Raw genomic sequence first — 24,057 nt, forward strand, 5'->3', positions numbered from 1 at the left:
AAATATTGAAAACCATTGGCTTAAGCAAAAGTTTAAGGGTCAAGAACAGAAAAGATTTAAACGGAGAATGTATTTTTCAGAAAAAAAAAAAAGGACTGCTTTTTTGGTTCCGCTTTATCTCACAGGACAAGGGGTGATAAAATATTACGGAAACACGTGTGCTTTTTAAATTACAACTTTATTTTTAAGCAAACCATTTGTTGGTGATGCAATTGCAAAAGGTGTCTAAAATTGTCATGTCTATATTTGATTCATAGAATTGCCTGTTACAAGGGAATGAATAGATTTTTCCACACTATGTTTAAATTCACTTGTAAGTTGTGACTTTGCAAGGCAGGTTTCATCTTGGATCACATTTTTTTTTAATGCTGTGAAAATGAACAATTTCAACAATAGCAACAAATGTGGTGTGAGAATCAGTTGCTGAAGAGCCTTTTCCATTTATAGTTCACTAGTGTTGAAAGGAAGAAAAATTATCCATATAACTTGTGAATGCCAATAAAAAAAATTCTTTAAGATATCCATAATATTGAATAAGAACTAAAAATTCAGTAAAAAATAAGCATTAGAAAACTGTTATGATCTTAAAAATCATTAAATTCTGACGTAATTCCCAGACTTCAAGTATTTTCCTTGTATTGTTTCATTTAAAAAAAAAAAAAAAAAAAAAAAAAAAAAGAATTGGGACTCCTGGGTGGCTCAGAAGTTGAACGTCTGCCTTCAGCCCGGGGAGTGATCCTGGAGTCCCAGGATCAAGTCCCACATTGGTTGGGTTCCCTGCGAGGAGCCTGCTTCTCTCTCTGCCTGTGTCTCTGCCTCTCTCTAAAAAAAAGAAAAAAAAGAATTTACACCAGAAAAATTTTAATTAAATCAGATGTTTTAGCTGATTTGTAGCATGACAATTGAAGTGCTACAAATGGTTTTATTAAATATTCTGCAGTTCAATTTGCAATTTTGATTTCAGGGGAAACTCAAAACTCAAAATTTTGGATTGTATTGTGCATTTTTCCTCCTCCTCCCATTCATCTTCCTTCTATTTCATCTTCTCCTTTTTTGAGCATTTAGTGAGCTTAATACATGTTTAAGAATGGACCTGAGGAATTTTTCTTCCTCAAGTCTAACTTTGGTTTTCATGTGAGGCAAGAAGAAAAATATAATTTTCTCAATTTGAGATTCATTAATAATAGGACATGTCTTACTTTTCTTGAAACTCTAATCCATGAATCTATATATTCTCTCACATGTGTTCGACTAACTCTTCAGGCAAGAGGTACCTTCATAACATTATATTCATTCACAACATAAGACTTTATTATGTTGAGACACTGGAGATTTTAATGTTTAGACCCAGTTCCCAACTCACACAGGATACATCACACAATCCTGTAAGGAGATAGAAGCAGAGGAGCAAATAGATAATTGCATACAATAGTGGGTGTCATGGTAGGAATAGGCACAAGTGCCTATGGAATAACAAACAGGAAACTGCTAACTAGGCATTAGGAAATAAAGGAAGTTTGAGAGAAGATGAATGAGACATACCCTGAATGCTAGTAAAAGTCCTTTATAAAAATCTGAGTAGGGATTAACATATTCTAGCAAGCTCACCGTGTGTTCATTCATTCTTACCTCATGGTAAAGTCCCCTGGACAGCTGTCTTCATGCTGGAATCTGCCACACTGAGACACCTATATTCTGATTCAGAGAAAAGGGAAGCGTGAGTAGATCACACTTCAGAGAAGTATGGAATTGAGTGACTTGCAAGCAAAGTCATGACATTAGAAGTCAGAGATAAATATAAAGAGATAGAACTCTGTCCACACAGTTACATGCACAAAAATTATCACATGTAAAATCTTTTATTTAAGCCAACTGAATTCAAACTCCAACCCTCAATATATAAGGATGGTAAAAATTAGGTCTTAGTCATTTTTGAGGCTCTTCATTCTTTGATGGACAAAATTCTGGGATCTTATACAAACTGGGGCTGTGGAGAACATTCAAGTTGTTGGATATTAGGTCCATGCCACTTCCCATGAGGATATCCTTTTTCTAAGTTCATGGTCCCCTCAGGTTGGGGAACTCTGCTTCGCAAATACAAATATCTTCATCTTTAGAGAGACCAAGAGTCCTGCTGTCTGAGATCATGTCTTTCTTAAACACCCTACACTTTCTTTTGAAATCTTGCTCCTATTTGGGATGCTACAAGATCCTGCAGACCAGGACCCAGGACCTATTTCTTGCTAGCTGCTCAAACCTCTCTCCTCTCTCAAGTCAATCGTGCAGTTCTTTCTTCTTCTTTTTTTTTCAAGATTTTACTATTCATGAGAGACACAGAGGCAGAGACATAGGCGGAGAGGGCTCCTCTCTGCGGGGAGCCTGATTCAGGATTTGATCCCGGACCCCAGGATCATGCTCTGAGCCAAAGGCAGGTGCTCAACCACTGAGCTACCCAGACACCCAATCCTGCAGTTCTTGTAGCTTCCCCAGCATCATCTTCACATTTTTCTGCCTTTCTGGCATAATCTGTTGAGAGATTTTATTTTAAATAAAAGCAGAAGGAGCTCTTAACATTTGGCTGCTTCTGCTTTGGCTCTGCTCAAATCCTTGAGGCCACAATTACAAAGCTGCCTGCCTGCTAGAAATGGGAAGGGAAGGAGTATGTAGATGGAACATGCAATTTAACCTTCAATTAATTGTCCTGCCATTAAGAACATGTTTCATGGGAAGCAATAGGGGAAGGAGGTCAGTCCGAGGTAGATAAGTTGCAAAAATGCCACAGTACCTTGGCTATTTATGGTCATCTACACAGTGCTTAACGTTATCTAGCCTTTAGTAGGCCCTGTGCAAATTATCAATGGTACTTCCTGAAAACAGACTGTTTTGGGGTTTTTATATTTTATGTACTTCAAATCCCCAGTGCTTTTGTCTTTTTCAAATTGGTAGCCACAGAGCTTTTGGTTTTCCACTTTGGATTCTTCTTCAGTTATAACATGTGTTCTCCAGATGCCCTACATTTTTAGAGCAGAGCTGGATTTTCCGTATACTCCTGGGTTAAACGTATATACCTCATGTCCCTGCTGCCAAGGAGAACTGACTTTTTCCAAAAGAATTGTTGTCATTATTGACTCTCATTATTATTAATAGAATTTTTCACTCTATAGCAATTAAGGTTTTAAAGATTTTTCACTCATTATCCCATTTGATCCTCATGAGAATCCTGAAAACTAGGACAAATGCTATCATCTATGCCTCTAACTACTGTCTTGATTTGAGTCCTTAAAGGCAGTAGATTGACTCAGGATTTGTTGATAGAAATTTAAGTTGCTAAAAACATATTCTACATAACAAGAATGAACTGTATCCAAGGCATTCACCTTATTTCAACTGAGGACAGATTACTGCCCAGTGTCTGAGGCATTCGCATACCAATCTATGCAGACCATTATAGGAATTATGGGGGGGGGAGGGTGTGCAGGACATTAGTTATACATTTTGCTATTATATCCCTTTGATGCTTGTTAAAGTCTTCAGAGTGAAGTTGTTCTCATGTAACATAAGGATCACTGTGAACTTCTCTCCCTTTCTTTTATTTCCTTCTCCCTTTCTCTTCTTTCTTCCTTTCTTCTCTTGTTTAATTCATTTGTTCCTTCATTCTTTCCTTCTTTCCTCCTCCCTAGGTCCCTTCCACCAAGCACAAGTGAAAAACATCATTTTCTGCTCCCAACGCTTTAAAAAATACCTAAGCAATAATGGTTTCTCAAGAACTCAAGGGTTGGCATTAACTCAATCAAATAACAAATATATAGTTACATAATATACATGGTGAAATACATACATAATTCTTTTATATTTATGATTTACTAAGGTAAAAATATTTTTTATTTATTGATCATCTATTACAGGTCAGACACTGTGCTAAATTTTACATATGCTTTGTCATTTAAACTTCAGAGCCATCCTTTGAAATAAATATTACTACTGTAGCTCAAAGTAGTTGAATATATTTACTAAGACCTCATAATTGAAAACTGACAGGAAGAATTCAAAATCAGTTCTTTTGAGGGACTCCACAGTCAATACTTTGTCATTCTAGGAGTGTATTAAAGATGATAAAATTTGAATTTGGGCCAGAATCATATAACACACACCCTCAGACTTGGAAGTGGTTTCAGAGGTCTCTTTAATGCAAAATGCTGCTTATCCAAAAATTTCTTCCTAGACAAATCTATTAAAAGGCTGGATTATTTTCTTGAGAAATTCATTCTCATTTTGAGCCAATTTTTCTCTCTCTCTTTCTCTATCCCATCCTTTGATCTTGGTCATTTCCATGTGTAGGATAACCATATGTCCTACTTTGCTCAGGGGAGTCTTTGGATTATATAAATCTGTTGTCATAATTATTAATAGTATCTCCCTTTAACTCTAATAAATGCCCCATTTTGGATGATAAATTATATGTCTACCCATGTATGAGGCCACAAAGATTTCAGTTTTCCAAATATTCAAGGAGAATCATCAAGTTTCTCACTACTTATCTCCTCTGCAAGTTGACATCCCTAGTTGATATTTACCACAAATGACATAGTTGCAAGTTTCCTTTAGTGCCCTTTGGCCACAGTTTCCTGGACTTTTTCTAACTTAGATTTCCTAAATTTAGGTTTCACAGACCCTTTGGGAGTCCATGCATGAGTTTGATATTTTAAGAAATATTGCATATAAGAGCATTATGTTAGATGCCTAGGGCTGCTGTAACAAGTTACTACAAACTAGGTAGCTAAAAACAACAGAAATTTTTCTCTCATAGGCCAGAAATCTGAAATCAAAGTACAGCAGGATCAGTTCCTTCTGGAGGCTTTGAGGTTCCCCTGCCTCTCTCTTAGCCTGTGATGGCTTCTAGCAATCTTAGACATTTCTTGCTTTGTGACTACATAAATACTTCCAATCTCTGTCTTTGTCTTAGCATGATGTTCTTCTGTGTGTCTTTGTGTCTTCTCCTTTTCTGTCTCTAAATCTAGGATGAGGGGATCCCTGGGTGGCTCAGCGGTTTGGCGCCTGCCTTTGGCCCAGGGCACGATCCTGGAGTCCCGGGATCGAGTCCCACGTCAGGCTCCGGGCATGGAGCCTGCTTCTCCCTCCTCCTTTGTCTCTGTCTCTCTCTCGATCTATGTCTATCATAAATAATAAAAAAAATCTTTAAAAAAAATCTAGGGTGACCTCATCTTGATATCCTTTACTTAATTATATCTGCAAAGACTCTATTTCCAAATAAGTTCATATTTACAGATACTAGATGTTAAGACTTGGACTTTGAGGGGATACAAATTGAACCCACACTAAGCATATATGCATTGTTCTGAAAAGTGGACCAATAGATTTGCTCATACCACAAAGGAATCTGTGATTTCCCCAAAAGTTGAATAACCTGCTCCAGTTTTTAATCTAATCTGAATATAATATTCCCAGCACCCTTAAAGAAATCTTTATTGAAGTCATAATGCTTGACATGTGGTAGATATTTAGGAAATATTTAGATATTTAGGAAATGTCCAACAAAAGATTGAAGGTTTGATCATCTTAGAGGACAATCCCCTCTTTGAAAATTGGCTTTTCTTATAGCAACCACTGAATTTACTGGTATTTATTTATTTATTTATTTATTTATTTATTTATTCATTCATTCATGAGACAGAGAGAGAGAGAGAGAGAGAGAGAGAGAGAGAGAGGCAGAGGGAGAAGCAGGCTCCATGCAGGGAGCCTGACGTGGGACTTGATCCCAGGTCTCCAGAATCACGTCCTGGGCTGAGGTGGTGCTAAACCGCTGAGCCACCTGGTCTGCCTGATTTATTGGTTTTTAAAGGGCAAATGCTAAATTTATGATAATAGCTACTTAGAGTCACTCACATTTCAGACAGAATAATAGGAGAGCCCTCTTGTAAAAGAAGTTTTTCCTTATTATTTGGTTTAGGTAGAAATTGATGAAGACTAGATTCCTCTCCTCAAAACAGATAAGGTCTGCTGAAAATGTCAGTGTTCCATGAGAATCAGTCCATGGTGCATCTTAGTATAGGCCGGACATACTCTGGGCTCCTGAATTACTCTGTTTTTCTCCCTATGATAAAGAGAACTTAATGTTGCTTTCTCCACCATGGCAAAAACCTTATTAAGACATTTCTTCTTTTGATGACACTTAGACAATTGACCTCTTCACTAATTGTCCACATCCTCATCTTACCCCACTCTTCAATTTTCCCTCTTCAAAACCTCATCCTGCAAGCAAATTAGATACCCAAATTGCCTATTCTTAAAATGAAGCATTAGCATTTCCCACTATATTTGTGACATATTTCATAGCTGGAACATTAGCTTTGTAATGATGACTCAAGTCCAGCAGCCTACAGACTTTTCCTCTTGATTAGTTATACTTAGGTCTCAACAACCTAGGATGGAGCCAGTTTTGATAGTCATTCAACTTACAGTTATGCTCCACTTAATCCAATGCCACATGAGATAGAGACATCTTTGCCTGTGTTAGATTTCCCAATGGTGTGCTTCCATTGTCCAAGATTCATCTTTTGTAATGTGGCTATATAGGGACCTGATATTAGTAGTTCAGTTCTATTGAGTGTTTTCTTCTAAGTTTTAACAGTTTAAGCCTTCAGGAAAATTGGATTCTAGAAAAATTATTTCAGGCTCCCGGCATGGAGCCTGCTTGCAAACTGAAAATCAAGAAAGGTAGAAATAAGGGCATATCAGCTTTATAATTTCAGTTACTATCAAGAGATTCTTACTGAGCTCCTGGTGTTATGTAAATGGAGCTTCTTTTCATCTTGATGGAACTCCCAAATAAGATGGATGTAAAAATTTTTAATGTTTATATCCTCCTGCCAAAGCACCAGTTGTTTGTTTAGATACATGGCTATAATTCAAAAATCTTGTGAATTCCATTTAGTCCAAGTATCCGGCAAATGAAATAAATATTGCTGTGGACTTGAATGCCATGATAGATGGTAGAGTTTCCAGAACCTTACCTGGACTCATTTTCAAGTAGGAGGATTGTTTCTTCATGGGTCATTCTTTTAAGTGGAATGTTCTTGTTGAAATTAATATTTTTCTCATAGGTTAACTTTACTAACATTACCATTTTTAAGACCCCTCTTTCCATCTGCAATATTTAGTGTTTGCACAATCCTGGACATGATTATTTTTCCTTATCTAATTCTCTGAAATTGCAATGTTAAATATGACTGAACTGTTATAAAAGGATCTATAAACTTAAAAATACTTTTTTTTATGATCCATTCTTATACTTTTTGAGAGCTACTTCTCTTCTTAGTTCCTATAAAAAATTAGCATTCTGAAATTAAGTCTGGTTGTCCCTTGTTAGACTTCCTTTAGGCCCCAAGTTGATAAGGATTACCAGGATGTTAAAATATAATAATCCTAACTATTTTAGCAAGTTGTCATAGGAAGTAGCACCAAAAAGAAACTATTTAAGAGTCTAATAAAATTTAAATATTATTTTAAACTTCTTACCACATCTCAAAACCCTAAATATAATAGTTTTTGGAGTTATTCCAAAACTTGGCTGTGAAAAATAAGGACTGCCAATTTAGGGGAATAATTATTTACTAGATAGGTTTATTGAGGGAGGTTACAGAAATAGAAATTTCTAATAAATATCTTAAAGGTAGGGTATTTCTGTGTAGTTCTATGAAAACAGCTTGAAACTCTAATAACTAGGTCCCACAATAGTGGGACACAAAAGCACCAAACAGAAACTTTGTCATCAGAAAAAGCCAAAGTTTGATATGACTTGAGTTCATCTTTCTCTTCCACATTCTTCTTTTTTTTCCTTGCCTTTGTTTTTTCCATTTTTCTTTCTTTAATGTTTTTTTTTCTTAAAAATAAGTAAAAGTAATAACATTATCACTTAATGTATTTATAGGTATTAAAAGGAATGTAGTTAGTATTTTATTTTTATTTATTTATTTATTTATTTATTTATTTATTTATTTATTTATTTTAAAGAGCACTGCTTTTATTTATTTATGATAGTCACAGAGAGAGAGGGGGGGGGCAGAGACACAGGCAGAGGGAGAAGCAGGCTCCATGCACCGGGAGCCTGATGTGGGATTCGATCCCGGGTCTCCAGGATCACGCCCTGGGCCAAAGGCAGGCGCCAAACCGCTGCGCCACCCAGGGATCCCTGTAGTTAGTATTTTAAATCTAATTCATTTTATGAATAGGTGCATATTATTGCATAGCATATATATGCCATAAGATTTTTCAACCATCCCTGTATTGGTGAACATTCATACATCTTGCAATTGAAGAGAGAGAGAGAGAGAAGAAAGAAAAAGAAAGAAAGAACAAAAGAAAGAAAGAAAGAAAGAAAGAAAGAAAGAAAGAAGAAAGAGTGGTTAAATATTTGTACATATATTCTTATATGATAGTTCTTTTGGGTGAAGTTCTGTTGGATAATTTCTTGATATAATTATAAGCTTATTTTAAATGTTATTAGTTACCACCTATATATTTCTAAACAGATTGTACCAATTTCTTGCAATATTTTTACATAAACAATAATTCTGATATAATACCATCTATATGCTTTAAATAGGAATGTAGAATAGATCCAGATAGGCCAATTTCTTTCCTATTAGTGTTTCTGAAAGAGAGAATAGAAGATACAAGAGAACAGTGAAAGGTATAACAGTAATTTCAAAGGAAAAAGATTGCTTAAAAGTGAGAACTAAAATGACACTGGACTTTTTGGCTGTAATGTAGGTTGCTAGCAAACAGTGTCTCCAAGATGCTAAAGAAAAATAATTTAGGTGCTATGCACAACTAAACTTTCATTCCAGTGTTAAGAGCAAAAGTAAACTTTTCTTGCCCGCATGTCCTTGGGTGGGTCAGTGCCTACCCTACTGCATGTGAGTAGAGAAAACAAAAGGTAGAAGTAGGGATGCTTAACAGTAAGTGCTTCCTACCCCCCTTCCCCTCTCATAATCCCAAAAGCTAGATGATTACATCTGAGAAAGAGGGGCGGGGGGAAAAAAAGTGTTCTGGGCAGAAATGCTAGATAGCTCTCTGAAGGGAAAGGCAACTCAGTAGAGGAATGACAAGGTGGAAAATTGAGCCCATATTTAAATGCCAGAGGCTGTCTCACCTGAGTCCTGTTCCTTCTCAATCCAATAGGAAGTAATATTAGTTTTTTGCTCTCATGAGAAACACTTTACCTGCTCTATTACTTTACCTGCTACATAACAAATTACTCCAAAACCTAGGGCTTAAAACAGTAAACTTCCATCATTTCACAACCTCGATGGGTCAGAGATCAGTGTGGCTTAGCTGGGTGCCTGTGCCTCAAGACCTGTCACAAGGATGCAGTCGAGGCACAACAATGGCCATGGTCTTATCTGAAGGCTCAAACAGGGAAAGAGCTGCCTTCCAACTAAATTCTTTGTGTGTTTATTAGCAGGACTTAGTTTCTCATTGACCAGAGGCCTTCCTCACTTTCTTGCTATGTGGCCTCACCATAGAACAGGGCATCACTTGGCAAGTGAGTTCTGTCAGAGCAAGCAAGTGACAGCAAGAGAAAGTAGAATCCAGGCCTTTTTCTAATTTCATCTTTGAAGTGACATCCCATGGTATATTCTCATTAGAATCAAGTTTCTAGGTCCAGCCCACACTCAAGAGGAAGAGGTTAAGCAAATGTAAGAATACAGGAGGCAGGAATCACTGGCAGCCATCCTTCAGACTCCTTATTCCTACAGAGTATAAGCATTTGGGGAAAAAAAATAAGGAGAATCTGAGGAGTGCAATGGAAAAGAAAAATAACAAACTAAAGAGATTATAAAAGAAGAAAAACAATAGATCAAAGAGAACAGCATTTTAAATAAGCTTAATATCCTCAAAGGAGTAAGGGCAGATACTGGTAATATGAAGTAGGAATCAAATATTGATATAAAAGGACCAGTTGGGAGCTATAATTTTGAAAACTATGATAGCTGAAAGAAACCATGTTAGGATGTATATCACAATATATATAACTGAATAAAAATATATAGGCTGAAAGAATTGATGGAAGGAGCTATCCAAATGGCATTCAGAAATGACAGAAATGGAAAATATAAAACTCAAAATATTTTTTAAAAAATCCATGCTTGAATAGCAGAGTCAAAGAAAGAAGAAAAATGTATTGAGGGGGATAAAGACTTGAAGAAATAATGACTAGGAATATACCTAGGTTCATTTGTTCTTTCTTTCTTTCTTCCTTTTTTTTTTTTTTTTTTTTTTGAAAGATTTCTTTATTTGAGAGAGGGAGAGGGGAGGGAGGAGCATAAGGAGAGAGTGAGAGAAAGAGAATCCCCAGGCAGACTCCCCATTGAATTGGGAGCTTGACACAGGACTCCATACCAGGACTCTGAGATAATGACCTGAATTGAAACTGAGAGCTGGGCACTCAACCAACTGAGCCACCCAGGTGCTCCTACCTGGATTGCTTCTAAAATTTAACCTGTAGTTAAAAAAAAAAAAAAAATTAATCTGTAGTGTGTTTCTTCAACTCTTCTCAGAAGTCAATTAGTCATTTAAAATTCTGTAATTAATACTTCTCTGCTAAAACTAGTTATGGAAGATTTTGGTTTTTATAACTGAATCCTGGCTAATATTGTGTTAATTCCCAATAAAATACAAAATAGTATATAACTTTAAAATCAGCAGAGGTAAAGTTAATCTACCCAATGGAAGTTAAAAAGGGAGAAAAGAAATGGGAGCAGAAACCACAAAATTAGGTGACAGAAGTGTAGCAACTCATATCACATACATTTAAGTATAAACTTATGTTATCACTATGAAAGGTTATGTGAAACTGAGTGTGCATACACCTTGTCATCTGGCAATCCCACTTTCTGGAATATAACCCAGAGAAATTAGCACATTGTTTGACAGATAAGCAAAAAAAGGATATGTATCACAGTATTGTTTTTGTCCTAAAAAGATGAAAACATGTATCGGGGCTACAGTTTTAGTACTTGGAAACAAAGAACTAGATTTCCAAAAAGCAACATGGATAGATCTAAAAAAGAGAGTAGAATAAAAAGAAGAAGTAGAATAAAAAGTAGAATAATAATAATAATAATAATAATAATAAGAACAACAACAACAACAACAACAACTTGATCTATATAATACAATACCTATGTTGATGCAAGTTAAAAAGAACTCATGGATAAATGGAGACACACAACAACAACAGCAACAACAACAACTAGATCTATATAATACAATACCTATGTTGATGGAAGTTAAAAAGAACTCATGGATAAATGGAGACACATAAAACTACATTATAAAACAGTCAGAGGGGTGCCTGGATGGTGAAGTCAGCTGAGCATTCCAATTCTTGGGTTTTGATCTCAAGGTCATGAGTTCAAGCCCCGCATTGGGCTACAGACTCCGAAGTCTGCTTGGGATTCTCTTTCTGTTTACCTTTGCCTCTCCTCCTCATGCTCTCTCTCTCTCCTTAAAAAATAAGTAAGTAAATCCTAAAAAAATAAAGCAGCCAGAAATCATAAAGTGATAATAGTACTTGTACATTGCTATCATTATGTATTACTAAGTAGCAAACTACTTCAAACTTAGTGACTTAAAACAATAACATATTATTTCTTAATTTTGTTGGTCAGGAATCCAGGTAGGAGTTGATAGGATAGTTCAACTTTGCATGGCATTAAATGGGATGGCAACTGGTATTTAGTAGTAGAAGGGCTGGTTTGCAGCACACAAGATGGCTTCACTCACATGCCTGGTACCTTGGTAGAGGTGGCTGGAATACAGGATTCAACTGGGACTGTCCATGCCTACATGTGGCTTCTCCAGCATGGTGGACTCAGCGTAGGCAGACATTCTACATGGCATCTCAGGGCTACTGGAGAGGGCATTCTAAGAGACAGGAGACAGAAGCTGTCAATTTCTTAAGGCCAGGGCTCTGAAACCTGCACAGTGTCATTTTGCTATATTCTCTTAGCCAAAGCATTCACATATCCCACAAGATTCAAAGTAAGGCACTTGAACTCATCTTTTAATGGAAGGAATGTCCAAGAATTTACAGCCATATTTAATCTGCCACATATGAGTAGAGCTAAGACACACAATGTTAATTAAGAAAGATCTGTAACAAAAACTTTTACAACTTTTGTGTTTTTCAATAGTTCATTTATCTCCAAGGCCATATATTAGACCCTATAGAGTAGAAGCCAGTAAGAATGGAGGGAAAAGTACTGCGGTTAAGGGGACATGAGGGAAGATAGAGTAATATAAAGTGAAAGGAGGCTTTTGTGTCCCAATGATGATATGGGCCAGGGACTTCGGAGTGCCCATACAGCTGGAGTGGGTAAGAGAGAAAAGGTATGGTAATTCCTTCCTTAAATCAAGTTAGAGGGCTATCTCTTTGGCTGTGCCATTCTAGCACTCACTAACTTAGATGCATTTAAAATGATGTCCTTTTGTGAGTACTTAAATGTGTTATCAGATCTCAGTACCTTTGAGGAAAACATTCTTTTTTTTTTTTTTTCTTTATCATTTATATTCATGTTTTATTTTTTCCTTTGGAAAAAGTGAATCACTTAGAAGACAGAGGAAGTATAGGGGGCTGTATATGTGTACATGTGTGTGATCTGGGACTGTATTTATTAGTTCTTCCTTCTTAATTGTAGACTTGGCATAAAAATCTGCCAAGACTTCAGGGTGAGGCTCTACCAGCTGTTGAACAGAAGAAAATCTTCTATTGCTAATTTGAATTTGACATAATGTTTTGGCATTTGGCTACTAAATTAAACTCCTTTCTTCCTTACCTCTAATAGTGATACTGCTAAAATAAAGTTTAAGTCTCCAAATATCAAACGTGAACAAGTTTATCAAATTAAATATATTCATTTCTGTTGCCAACATAATGCTCATATCTAAGGAAAGAAATCATTACCTAGTTTATAAATTTGAACATTTTAAATTAAAAATAGATAATCTCTGAATCTGAACTTGAAAATCAACAAGACCATAAGTAAATGTCTGCTCATAATTTGTTCATCAATAATTTATCAGTTTTTGGTATTGCAGGCTCAGTCCCTTCAGCACTTAGAAATAAAGGAAATGAGATTGCCTGCTTAGAATCCAGCAGTTCAGTCCACATCGAGGGATATGAAAAGATACTTTAAAGAGGAAATATGGCTTGAAGACCAGCAAAATTTGACTATCATCAGACTAAGGATATTAATCTAGTAAAAAGTCCACCAGTCAGATGGGAGTGCTGTGAAGCACGTAAAAAGAAAGTTCACAAAGGCACACCACACTGTGAAAGAGAAGAAAACACCAAAAAGTAATCATGACAATAAAATCTTATATATATGTATAATTAATAAAACTGGTGATTATAAGTATAAAAATCTTAATCATATACCAAAGTAAAAAGCATAGAATCATAAATGTTTAGATTTGAAAAGGACTTCAGGGGCATCTGGCCTACTTTTTCCTAAATTTTATTTCAGAAATATCCAAGGTATATTTTGAACGCCTTCGATTTTTGCTTTCTGCCTGTTGCCCTTTAGATCTAGTATATCAATATGCCCATTGAGTTAGTTCAATTCTGATCCGCTGTAGCAGTAGCTTATATAAAACCAACATTTATTCATTAATTAGATGAATTGTTTTCTAAAACAAATGGAGAAATGGTTCTTGTAAACAGTGACATGTAGGATTATTCTCAGACTCTTAGGTGGAGTTTTAGATTTGGTTGGACATCTCAGGGAGAAGAGTGTATTCCTTAGCACCAAATCTTGATTTTTCATTTCTCCTTCCCCCAGGCCATTAGTGGTAGCAGCTTCACACTGAGTGCAAGAAAGCAGTAGTGTTGATGAAGAATAAAATACCTATCACAGGAGGGGTTATATCAGTCTACTCAACATTTGTTGGCCATCAACTTTATGAAGAGCATCATCTACTCATTTTTACCACCATGTCATGTAATTTTCACAGCATGCCTTCAAAGTAGGTTTTATAATCAGACAGCCTTGGAGATGATAAGAACCTTATCCACCATCAGAGTTTAGAGCTTGTATCTGAACACAGGACTATCTGGCTCCAGATGTCCGAAGCACATTGCCTGTCATGACAACATTTTCTTACCCACTCTCCTTTCACTGCTGCTTGGCTCTCCTGTTGTTGCCCACCTGCATGCCTACTCTTTCTTTCTTTCTTTCTTTCTTTCTTTCTTCTTCCTTCCTTCCTTCCTTCTTTCTTTTCTTTTCTTTTTTTCTTTTGTTTTCTTTTCTTTTCTTTCTTTTCTTTTCCTTTTCTTTCTTTCTTTGATTTTGTTTATTTATTCATGAGAGACACACAGAGGGAGAAGCAGGCTCCATGCAGAGAGCCCAACATGGGACTCCATCCATGGACTCCAGGATCACGCCCTGGGCTGAAGGCGGCGCTAAACCAATGAGCCACCTGGGCTGCCCAATGCCTACTCTTCTTATAATACCTATTACAATTCAAGTTAATTTAAAAACCTATGCATTGTATATATATATATATATATATATTCCTTCCTTATTATATATTTCCTTATTATATATTTCCATATTATATATATATTAATTATATATATATTATATATATATAATGCATATATCTACTGTTTAAAAATTAGAAAATACAGATAAACAAAAAAATAAATATCTCAAACAAAATAAAACCAACAAAATTGCTTGAACTATAACTCTAATACCCAGAGAGAACAATTGTCATATTGATACAACTTCATGCTTCTCTTATTCTGAACACATTAATAAATGGGATAATATTATAATACTGTTTTATATTCTGTACCTTATCATCACCTTTCCATTTCTGTCAGTAAAACATCATCATTATGTATATTTGGGTTTTTAGAAACTGTTACATTAACTGAATTTTATATCAGGTATCTCTTAATTCGCTACTTTCAAAAAGTATTTGTTTCTAAGTATAGAATGTTTGCTTATTATTTAAAATTAAATTATAGTAAACACATCATGTAGCAAATGAAAGCCTCCCTTGCCATTGGTACATATAATTCTTTGATTTCTTTCAAAATAGTTCTGTAATTGGTTGATGTTTCTCTTTAAAGATTTCCTTATATCAACAGATAATTTGAGAGATTTGGATATGTAAACAAGAATAGAAAAAGTGTACTTTGCTACTTATCTATTATAATTAGGGGAAATTTTCAAACTTTTTATAAGAAGATTTTATTTACTTATTCATGACAGACACAGAGAGAGAGAGAGAGGCAGAGACACAGGCAGAAGGAGAAGCAGGCTCCATGCAAGGAACCTGACGTGGGACTTGATCCCGAGTCTCCAGGATCACACCCCGGGCTGCAGGTGGCGCTAAACCGCTGGGCCATCGGGGCTGCCCTTCAAACTTATTTTTATACAAGGAGAGATTATGATTGAGCAAAAAATATTTTTCTGTATGCATCAATCCAAAGGTAAATGGGAGAATTTATTGAAAATTAAAGCCTTCTTATTAAATTTTTATTATTTTTTTAATTGGAATTCAATTTGCTGACATATAGCATATCACCCAGTGCTCATGCCGTCAAGTGCCCCCCTCAGTGCCCGTCACCCAGCCACCCCAACCCCCCGCCCACCTCCCTTTCCACTACTCCTTGTTGGTTTCCCAGAGTTAGGAGTCTCTCATGTTCTGTCATCTTCACTTACATTTTCACTCATTTTCTCTCCTTTCCCCTTTATTCCCTTTCACTATTTTTTATATTCCCCAAGTGAATGGGACCATATAATGTTTGTTCTTCTCCAATTGACTTATTTCACTCAGCATAATACCCTCTAGTTCCATCCACATCGAAGCAAATGGTGGGTATTTGTCATTTCTAATGGCTGAAGAATATTCCATATGTCATTGTATACATAGACATCTTCTTTATCCATTCATCTTTCCTCCTTCCACAGTTTGGCTATTGTGGACATTGCTGCTATAAACATTGGGGTGCAGGTGTCCTGGCATTTCACTGCATCTGTATCTTTGGGGTAAATCCCCAGCAGTGCAACTGCTGAGCCGTAGGGCAGATCTATTTTTAACTCTTTGAGGAACCTCCACACAGTTTTCCAGAGTGGCTGTACCAGTTCACATTCCCACCAACAGTGTAAGAGGGTTCCCCTTTCTCCACATCCTCTCCAACATTTGTTCTTTCCTGTCTTGTTAATTTTCCCCATTCTCACTGGTGTGAGGTGCTATCTCATTGTGGTTTTGATTTGTATTTCCCTGATGGCAAGTGATGCAGAGCATTTTCTCATGTGCTTGTTGGCCATGTTTATGTTTTCTTTGGTGAAATTTCTGTTTATGTCTTCTGCCAATGTCATGATTGGATTGTTTGTTTCTTTGCTATTGAGTTTAATAAGTTCTTTATAGATTTTAGATACTAGCCCTTTATCTGATAGGTCATTTGCAAATAGCCTCTCCCATTCTGTAGGTTGTCTTTTAGTTTTGTTGACTGTTTCTTTTGCTGTGCAGAAGCTTTTTATCTTGAGTAAGTCCCAATAGTTCATTTTCACTTTTGTTTCCTTTGCCTTCATAGATGTATTTGCAAGAAGTTGCTGTGGCCAAGTTCAAAAAGGGTGTTGCCTGTGTTCTCCTCTAGGATTTTGATGGATTCTTGTCTCACATTTAGATCTTTCATCCATTTTGAGTGTATCTTTGTGTTTGGTGTAAGAGAATGGTCTAATTTCATTCTTCTGCATGTGGCTGTCCAATTTTCCCAGCACCATTTATTGAAGAGACTGTCTTTTTTCCAGTGGATAGTCTTTCCTGCTTTGTCGAACATTAGTTGACCATAGAGTTGAGGGCCCATTTCTGGATTCTCTATTCTGTTCCATTGATCTATGTGTCTGTTTTTGTGCCAGTACCACACTGTCTTGATGATCACAGCTTTGCTTTGTAGTACAACCTGAAATCTGACATTGTGATGCCCCCAGCTATGGTTTTCTTTTTTAATATTCCCCTGGCTATTTGGGGAAATTAAATCCTTCTAATCTAAACTTAAAATTCTCAACTTTTATTGTCTCTTTAAAGTTATCTATCATACAACATATTTTAGCCTCTAAAAAATTTTAATTAATAGTATTATTATTATTTCAAATACTTTATAAACAAACCACTGCTCTAGAACAGAGCTGATAAAATATATAGTTCAAACTAGGGAAGTTAAATGGATTATAGCGCTATAATATCAGCAAACTACATATGTGCTTTAAATTATTTTATTTATGACCCAGTATATCCAAAATATTGTGTCAATATTTGTGAATTATTTATTTGTGAATTATATTCACAAATATAATTAGTGAGATATTTTACATCTTTTTTTGTATTAAGTCTTCTAAATCTAGTGTATATTTTGCACTTACAGCACATCTTACTTTGGATTTGACCACATTTTGAGTATGCAATAACTACATATGGCTAGTATCTAGTGTATTGAAAGGCATAGCTCTAGACATGGGTAACTATATGTAATAATAATTAGCCATAAAGATTTAAAACTAAAGCACAGATTATGAATCTAAAATTAAAAAAAAATAATCCAGGTAAAAACAATGATTTGCCTTGTATTTCTAGAGGTTTACATTTATGAGCCAGTTGGCTGCAGTTAGCAATCCAAACTAAAGTCAAGCAAAATGGTAACTAATTAGCCTCGATGAAAAACTAGCCTCAGTCATCACTAATTATGTCCAGTAACAAGTACATAGTAGATATTTCATATATTGTTATTTTATCGATTGGGATTATGAAACTTTGATCTTTTAACATTGTGCTCTGAGTTACTTAGCTGGTCTCAGACACATTTCCAATAGGACACTGAAAAGATGTTGATAGGCTGATTGATTAATTGCATGAGATTATACTTTTTTTCTTAGGAAATCACAAGTTGGCAATATTTGTACAGAGATATGAGGCAGAAATAGAATATGATACTTGGAGAATATTCTAGTATTCATATTTCACTAATTTTTATTCCATCACAAAAAATCAGAGGACTGGGAATTTTTGTTGGAGTGTGGAAGCGAGCACTGTCCTTTGTGGAGATCTTATAATTTCATTGATAGTATTTATTATTCTGTTACTCTTTATCCAAATGATAGGACATTTCTTTGGGCAAATTGGAGTGCTTTTAATTCAACCTTTGTATCCTCTTTTTTTTTTTTTTTTTTTTTAAGATTTATTTATTTATTTTAGACACAGATAGAGAGAGAGAGAGGCAGAGACACAGGCAGAGGGAGAAGCAGGCTCCATGCCGGGAGCCCGAGGCAGGACTCGATCCCAGGACTCCAGGATCGCGCCCTGGGCCAAAGGCAGGTGCCAAACCGCTGAGCCACCCAGGGATCCCCGTATCCTCTTTATATATTTGGGAATTAGTGAATAACAGTAGCAATTAATATTAATATTAATATGTAGCCATCTCCTTATTCTTAAAGAACAAAATAATAAACACAAATCTGACATATTAAAAAATGGCCTGACTTCTAATAATGGGGAAAAAAGGAAAAGAGAGAGAGACATACACAGTCACACACAGGGCAGACTAAGCAATATGACAATGATACACCAAAAAATTCACTTCTAAGAAATACATCTTCTCCAGAGAAGAGAAAACCTGAATTCAGTTGAGAAGTATTTTTAATCAGACTGTGGGAGAAGTCAGTGTTTTGATAATAAACAAGTCCACACATGACCCAGACCAAATGAATCAGTTGGCTTACTTGGTCCTTCATCACCTTAAATGACAAGTTTTTTTAATCTGCTGAAGTATTTAATTGAAAAATATCTGAAATGACTGCTTTATTGCATCTCTTCTGAAATCCAACAGTCCTTTCAGAGACTTCAGTTCACGTAATCAACTTATTAAAATTTTGTTTCATGTTTGATGAAATCAAAACAGTAAAGCACCAACATTAATGAGAGCATTTTCCTTAGTAGAGAAGTTCAGGCATATTTATTTACTATTTACCACACAGTTTCTCCATAACATTTCTCAGCTTATTTAGCTCATTAAGAAAAAGATAATTTGATTTTTATCCTGCATACATTAAAATTGCTTCTCCCACTTACTGCAGATGATGAAAAAGGATGTCTACTGGGTGGATGAAGGAGATGAATCTTTCATTTTTACATTTTGTAGTTACAGCTTTATGATTAGAGAAAGAAAAAGAAACAGGGAAATACACAAAACACTGCATCTTGCACAAGAGCTCAAGGGGAAAATAGCAGAACTCCTCAAAGGCAAGAATAGAAAAAATTTAGAACAAAGTGTTGAATGTGGGACCCAGGAAATTTATTAACAAAAATCCCCTGCCCCTGGACAAGCAGAGCAGAACTAACAACATTTTGGGCTGCACCCGCCACCTCCTGTATCACCCCCACATGACCTGCTTATTGCTTAAGGCGCTGCCCCACCCTAGTCAGGCCGCTGGGCACACCCTAATCGGAAATCGGCTCATAACCATGTAACCCCACCTTGTGCCCCCCAAAACTGCGGGCCAATTCTGACCAAAACAATAGGCCCGCTCAAATGGATACTATAGGGTAAGATGTAATTCAATGGCCACCTGCGTGTGGACCGACATGACTGTGCAACTTTCTGCGTATGTTACAATCCCACTGGCCCCTATAAAGCCTCTACGCCTCTTAGCCTCGGGGTCCAAGTCCCTGCTCCGCTGTGTCGGGTACACTTGGACCCAGGCTCGAACTTGTAAATAAACCCTCGTGTGTTTGCATCGGTGTCGGCTCCTTGGTGGTTTCTCGGATTCGCAATCTTGGGCACAACATTGAAATAAATTAAAAGGAATTTAGAAACTAATATAAATATTTAGAAATTATTCCTAAAACAGTGCTTTTTGCATATGCAAAGGAGATAGAGTTACATTTAGCAATGTTTCAGTCATCTTTATTCCTCCTCTGTTTTATCATCTACATGACTGCACATACCAATGAGTACCCCCAGCTTGCAGAAAATCTTTTATGAATAGTTCTGCCAAAAATATTGCTTCAAGTTGTACAAAATAAAATTTTAAATTTGAATACACGGTGAGCTATCATTTTTAGAATCATATTCTTTGGAAAAACACTACCGCTGTGAACTCAGAAAAGAGGATTCCAAGGTCAAACTTTTGGGAAATATTACATACATTTCTCTCTTGGAGGTTTACAATGGGCTTTATCATATTAAGGTTCTGATAAATCCTGCAGTATAAAACCTTTGCTAACCTAATATTTCCCGAATTTATTTAAATGGGATGCCTTTTTAAAATTTGACATCTTGTGGAACATCTGTTTAAGGAAAAAAAAATATTTGGGGAAATGCTACAGTAGGCCCACAATATTTATACTGTGTTACAGCTCCAGACCCTTGAGTATTTTCAAATTCATAAAACCCAGAAATTAAGAAATTAAGAAACAGATGTTTGGGAATTAGCTAGGCTAGCTTACTTGCTTGTCAAAACTAACATCACAGCCCATGACATTTGAATTCATGCTAGATGCTTTTATTACAAGATCTTCATTTCTTCAGATGCTTATGTCTCAGAACAGCCATATGGTGCTAATGTCTTTATTCTTATCATAGTTGAATAAATCATGGGATTTTTTGTGCTTACTGATAAGTAATTGGAAGTATAAATAAATCTATGAAGACCAAAGATTAGAGATGCAGCATAAATAGTTGTGTGGCCCAGTAATTTAATATCTCTCTACCTCCAATTCCACATCTGTGAGTTGAAATCATAGTAGTTCCCAGAGTTCTTATAAAAGCCAAATGAATTAATACTTGTTAAGTTCTGAGAACAGTGCCTGTAGTATATAGTAAGCACTATTCAATGGATGTTAAGTTAAACACAAAATATTTTCTTCATCAGCCTTATGACTGAACATAGATATCATAGATTTGGATTTTGTAAACTGTGTACAGCAATTGTGTCTTCCCATGTGTGTTAGGAAAATAGAAGAGAAAAAGGAAGAAACAAAACACCTGTTTCATTTAGCACAGCAAATGCATCAATTGCTTCAACATCCATAAATCTGACAGTTTTTACGTTTTTGTTATTTGGTGGGTTTTGTTTTAAAATAAGATGACAACAGAGAGGGAGATAAACCATAGAAGACTCTTAATCATAGGGAACAGACTGAGGATTGTTGAAGGGGTGGCGGGTGGGCGGATGGGCAGGTGGGGTGATGGGCATTAAGGAAGGCACTTGATAGAATGAGCACTGGGCGTTATATGCAACTGATGAATTACTAAATTCTGCCTCTGGAACGAATAATACAGTGTATGTTAGTTAAAAAATAATAAATATGGTCTTAGAACTTGCATCAGAAAGTCAAGTTGAAATTCCTATGTGTCACCTAGATGACTGGAATCAGATCCAGAATCTATGTGGCTGTGGCTCAGAAACACGCATGTTTAACAGGCACTTTTAGTGATTCTCTCTCTCTCTCTTTTTTAAAAGATTTTATTCATTTATTCATGAGAGACACAGTGGTGATTCTCAAAAATACTAAAATTTAAATACCTCTAACAGACACTGTTTGAAACCTGTAATTGTGTGAGGCACATTATGGGTGGCTGGTTTCCTCTAGTCTGTTCAGGTTCACTCCACCAGTTTGCCCAAATAATACAAATTTAAAAAACAGTTGCCTAACTAATTTAGGAGTTTTACCCACCCTCTGGTAAGAAGTCTGTGATAGCCAGCAGAGGATCAACAGAGTATTTCTGTCCCGCCTCAGGGTTGCAGGCTCCTTGCATCATTCTGCGTAGTCATCCTTAGCACTTGCTTGTTTCCTTGTGGCACAGGGTATTGTTCTTCTCTGAGGATTATTTCGTATTCCAGGCAGGAAGAACAGGAAGGGAAAAGGGCAAAGACCCGTCCCAGCGGAGCCTGCTCTCCTTTTAAGAATTTTACCTGGAAGCTTTCCTCCACAACAGCCACTTTTAACTCATTAGCCAGGCCTGGGCTACATCCCTATTCTTCACTGTTATTTGCAAGGAAGGCTAGGAAATGTCATATTTTAATTGGGCACATTTTTTTATGCCCAAAAGAACTTCAAGAGGCTCTTTGGCATACTCTGCAGGCTTAAAGAAATCATATTTTCTCAGTTTCCATGCTTCAGTATATACAGTTTACTGGAACAAGATTGCATTCCCAACTTAACTATTTTATGAATTTCTATTCTTTAACATCAATTCAAGTTATCCATTCCTCTGTGAAGGGTTCCCAATCCACCAAAGCAATCCCTCCCTCCCGGTTTCATATTCAAAGTACTCTATTATAGCACTACTCTGTATACTAAGTCAGTACACTGAGATCACTCTGAAGGCCAAGATCTGTCACTTTATGTCCAGAGGCTGACTACAGCAGTTGATTCATAGTAACTACTTAATAAACGTTTGTGGGATGAGGGAATATACTAAAGTTTAAATGAACAAATGAACTTATGAATGAAGAGTGGAGTATTAATTTCTTTGGTAAAATAGTGACTTCTATTAGACTCTGCTATTCTTTCTTTTTCTTTACACTTTGTATTAAATTTGACTCATATAGAAAAGTACCCAAGTCATTAACTATACAGACTGATCATGTTCCCAAAGTGAAAATATCCATTTAACCAGCACACTTTTTGAGAAAAAGAATGTTATTAGCATCCCAAAAACTCCTTTTTTTTTTTTTTAAGATTTTATTTACTTATTCATGAGAGACCAGAGAGAGAGAGAGAGAGAGAGAGGCAGAGACACAGGCAGAGGGAGAAGCAGACCCCATGCAGGGAGCCCTATGCAGGACTCAATCCTGGGTCCCCGGGATCAGACCCTGAGCCAAAGGCAGACACTTAATTGCTGAGCCATCCAGGCATCCCAACTATGCTTCCTTTTGCTGACTGCTACTTGTGTTCACATTTTCAGATTCATCCATGTTGTTATGCATAGGTGTTAGACTTTGCTATTCTCTTTCAGAGACATACCTGCCATATGTTTGGGAAGCTACTATATTATGAAATTAAATTGAAGTAAAGAGGAATATGATAAAAATGTCTGGCACACAATAAGTATGTGAGCTCCTCTGGTAGAGGACCCACTTTTATTATCTTTCACCTCTACCGCTTCACCCTGGGAAGGGCTTGGTTCAAAATAGGTCTTTAATAAATGCTAAATGAATGAGCACTGAATTGAAAAGAGAAGGAACCAAAGAGTTAGCAGGCTACTTTCATCTCTTAAAATTCCAGCAGTATATTATTAATGTCATCTTTCTGAGTGAATAATTTTAGGGTGTAATAGATAAGTAATTAATAGCAACAATAACTAATAAGATATTGTATGTCAATTATACTTCAGTAAAAAAACAGTAACAGTAATTATTTGCTCAAAATGATGCTATATAGGAAGCTGGTATTTTTAACTTATTTTAAGATATTTGTGGTAACTGCATTGAACACTGAAACTCAAGTTTTGCAATGTTATAACCACATATTACATATTACTGTAGAATTATTAAGAAATAATTTTAAAGCTATGTACTGTTAGTGTTTAAGTATGAAAACTGGTGCCTTCATAAAGGAGTACATTTTGCAAGGAACTTTTTCTATCAATAATAAAAAAAAAGGTGCTCTCTTTAATTCATGAATATAATCTAGCTATTTGCTTTTCAAATATTAAAGTAATGGGTCTTAATTTGCTCTGCAACGTCTAGCTTAGAGTAGGAAGGGCTAAGATTTAGCCTCTTTGTAAGATTATGACAACAAAAGGCTGGCTTTACATATAGGGAGGACATACTCTTTCTTTTAACATACCCCAGGCCCAAACCTAGAGGCTCTAGCTCTTAGGGTAACCTGTCCGCTGTTAAAATCAGGAAGAAGGAGGTTAGCTACCAAAAAGACCTTACCCTTTTTTCATGTCTGAGAGAAAACAGGAAAAAGAAAAAGAAGTAGGATATTAAGGTTTCTTCCTCTCTTCCTGAA

General features: G+C 36.1%; 1 long non-coding RNA gene across 1 annotated transcript in view; it reads right to left on the minus strand.

Moving 5' to 3' along the window:
- Positions 1–223: 223 nt before the first annotated feature.
- The window catches only part of LOC112915043 (uncharacterized), a 163,292-nt gene continuing 139,458 nt past the window's right edge, over positions 224–24,057 (minus strand). Inside the window, exons 3-5 of the long non-coding RNA XR_011995057.1 lie at positions 11,820–11,949; positions 1,630–1,695; positions 224–822 (exon numbers count right to left, since the gene is read on the minus strand). This is a non-coding gene — a long non-coding RNA (uncharacterized lncRNA). The remainder of the gene's footprint in view (positions 823–1,629; positions 1,696–11,819; positions 11,950–24,057) is intronic.

The sequence above is a fragment of the Vulpes vulpes genome, chromosome 10, assembly GCF_048418805.1.
Source record: "Vulpes vulpes isolate BD-2025 chromosome 10, VulVul3, whole genome shotgun sequence".
NCBI lineage: Eukaryota > Metazoa > Chordata > Mammalia > Carnivora > Canidae > Vulpes > Vulpes vulpes.